The following is a 3,082-nucleotide window of genomic DNA, read 5'->3' as shown; positions in this document are numbered from 1 at the left end:
GGTGTGTCTGTAAGAGTATTTATGGATGGGATTAACGTTTGAATGAGTAAACTGAGTAAGGCAGATTGCCCTCCATAATGTGGGTAGGCCTTATTTAATTAGTTGAAACTAGAACAAAAAAACTCTGACCCTCTCATGAGTAAAAGGGAACTCCTCCTGCCTCACTGCAGAGCTGGGACATCAGTCTTTTTTTTTTTTTTTTTTTTTTGCCTTTGGACTTGAACTGAAACATTAATTCTTCTTGGGTCTTGAGCCATAGGTTTTTGGACTGGAACTTACACCATCAGCTCTCCTTGTTCTTGGGCTATCAGACTTGGACAGGAGCGGTATCATCCTCCTGGGTCTCCACCTTGCCGACTGCACATCTTGAGACTTGTCAGCCTCCATAATTGTGTAAGCTGATTTCTTATAATAAATCTCCTCTCTCTCTCTCTCTCTCTCTCTCACACACACACACACACACACACACACACAAATATATATTTCAGATAAATCTTTTATATGTATATATGTATATACACACATATATAAATAATAAAATACATAAAATTTCCTGTTGGTTCTTTTTATCTAGAGAACCCTAGCTAATATACCTACTAAATGCCATGGCTTGTGCCAGATCCTCTGGAGATTAAGATGACTTAGACTATGTGTGTAAGTATAAGGTATTTTTACTATTATTAATATCGTCATCATCTGGATGAGTTACAACTCTTGTGTCAAAGAGCTTTCAACTTAGAAGGTGATACAGACTGTTGCACCATCCAGCTATTGGCCTATTGGCCATCCAGCTCTGTGCACTTGTTAAGTTTCATCTTGCTTTTACAAGAAGGAAGATACTTACATTAAGACAACAAGCCGAAGGAGAGAAAATGGCGTCCATGGATTACAGTACCTATAGCCAAGCTGCAGCCCAGCAGGGCTACAGTGCATACACCGCCCAACCAACTCAAGGATATGCACAGACCACCCAGGCATATGGGCAGCAGAGTTATGGAACCTATGGACAGCCCACTGATGTCAGCTATACCCAGGCTCAGACCACTGCGACCTATGGGCAGACCCCCTATGCAACTTCTTATGGACAGCCTCCCGCTGGTTATACTACTCCAACTGCCCCCCAGGCATACAGTCAGCCTGTCCAGGGGTACGGCACTGGTGCTTATGATACCACCACTGCTACGGTCACTACCACCCAGGCCTCCTATGCAGCTCAGTCTGCATATGGCACTCAACCTGCTTACCCAGCCTATGGGCAGCAGCCAGCAGCCACCACACCTGCAAGACCACAGGATGGTAACAAACCCGCTGAGACTAGTCAACGTCAATCTAGCACAGGGGGTTACAACCAGCCCAGCCTAGGATATGGACAGAGTAACTACAGTTATCCCCAGGTACCTGGGAGCTACCCCATGCAGCCAGTCACAGCACCACCATCTTATCCTCCTACCAGCTACTCCTCTACACAGCCGACTAGTTATGATCAGAGCAGTTACTCTCAGCAGAACACCTATGGGCAGCCTAGCAGCTATGGACAGCAGAGTAGCTATGGTCAACAAAGCAGCTATGGGCAGCAGCCGCCCACTAGTTATCCCCCCCAAACTGGATCCTACAGCCAGGCTCCAAGTCAATATAGCCAACAGAGCAGCAGCTACGGGCAGCAGAGTTCATTCTGACAGGACCACCCCAGTAGCATGGGTGTTTATGGGCAAGAGTCTGGAGGATTTTCCGGACCAGGAGAGAACCGGAGCATGAGAGGCCCTGATAACCGGGGCAGGGGAAGAGGGGGATTTGTTCGTGGAGGCATGAGCAGAGGTGGGCGGGGAGGAGGACACGGTGGAATGGGCCCTGGAGAGCGAGGTGGCTTCAATAAGCCTGGTGGACCCATGAATGAAGGACCAGATCTTGATCTAGGCCCACCTGTAGATCCAGATGAAGACTCTGACAACAGTGCAATTTATGTGCAAGGCTTAAATGACAATGTGACTCTAGATGATCTGGCTGACTTCTTTAAGCAGTGTGGAGTTGTTAAGATGAACAAGAGAACCGGACAACCCATGATCCATATCTACTTGGACAAGGAAACAGGAAAGCCCAAAGGTGATGCTACAGTATCCTATGAAGACCCACCAACTGCCAAGGCTGCTGTGGAGTGGTTTGATGGGAAAGATTTTCAAGGAAGCAAACTTAAGGTTTCTCTTGCTCGGAAGAAACCTCCAATGAACAGCATGCAGGGTGGTATGCCTCCCCGTAAGGGCAGAAGGATGCCACTGCCACTCTGTGGAGGTCCAGGGGGCCCAGGAGGTCCTGGGGGCCCCATGGGTCGCATGGGAGGCTGTGGAGGAGACAGAGATGGCTTTCCCCCAAGAGGACCCCAGGGTTCCCAAGGGAACCCATCTGGAGGAGGAAACGTCCAGCACCGAGCTGGGGACTGGCAGTGCCCCAATCCGGGGTGTGGAAACCAGAGCTTCGCCTGGAGAACAGAATGCAACCAGTGTAAGGCCCCGAAGCCTGAAGGCTTCCGTCCACCACCCTTCCCGCCCCCGAGCGGTGACCGTGGCAGAGGCGGCCCTGGTGGCATGCAGGGAGGAAGAGGTGGCCTCATGGACCGCGGTGGTCCCAGTGGGATGTTCAGAGGTGGCCGCGGTGGAGACAGAGGGGGCTTCCGTGGTGGCCGGGGCATGGACCCAGGTGGCTTTGGCGGAGGAAGACGAGGTGGTCCTGGTGGGCCCCCTGGACCTTTGATGGAACAGATGGGAGGAAGAAGAGGCGGGCGTGGAGGACCTGGATAAATGGATAAAGGCGAGCACCGTCAGGAGCGCAGAGACGGGCTCTACTAGACGCAGAGACCCCACAGAGCTGCATTGACTACCAGATTTATTTTTTAAACCAGAAAATGTTTTAAATTTATAATTCCATATTTATAATGTTGGCCACAACATTATGATTATTCCTTGTCTGTACTTTAGTATTTTTCACCATTTGTGAAGAAACATTAAAACAAGTTAAATGGTAGTGTGCCGAGTTTTTTTTCCTTCTTTTAAAGATGGTTGTTTAACTAAAGACTAAACAATGGGAACCC

General features: G+C 49.4%; 1 pseudogene; it reads left to right on the top strand.

The window, feature by feature from the left end:
• Positions 1-857: 857 nt before the first annotated feature.
• LOC112927662 (RNA-binding protein EWS pseudogene) lies at positions 858-2,821 on the top strand (annotated as a pseudogene).
• Positions 2,822-3,082: the final 261 nt, after the last annotated feature.

This window comes from Vulpes vulpes, chromosome X, assembly GCF_048418805.1.
Source record: "Vulpes vulpes isolate BD-2025 chromosome X, VulVul3, whole genome shotgun sequence".
Lineage (NCBI taxonomy): Eukaryota > Metazoa > Chordata > Mammalia > Carnivora > Canidae > Vulpes > Vulpes vulpes.
The sequence above is the reverse complement of the archived record's forward strand: the minus strand, read 5'-3'. Positions and strand labels throughout refer to the sequence as shown.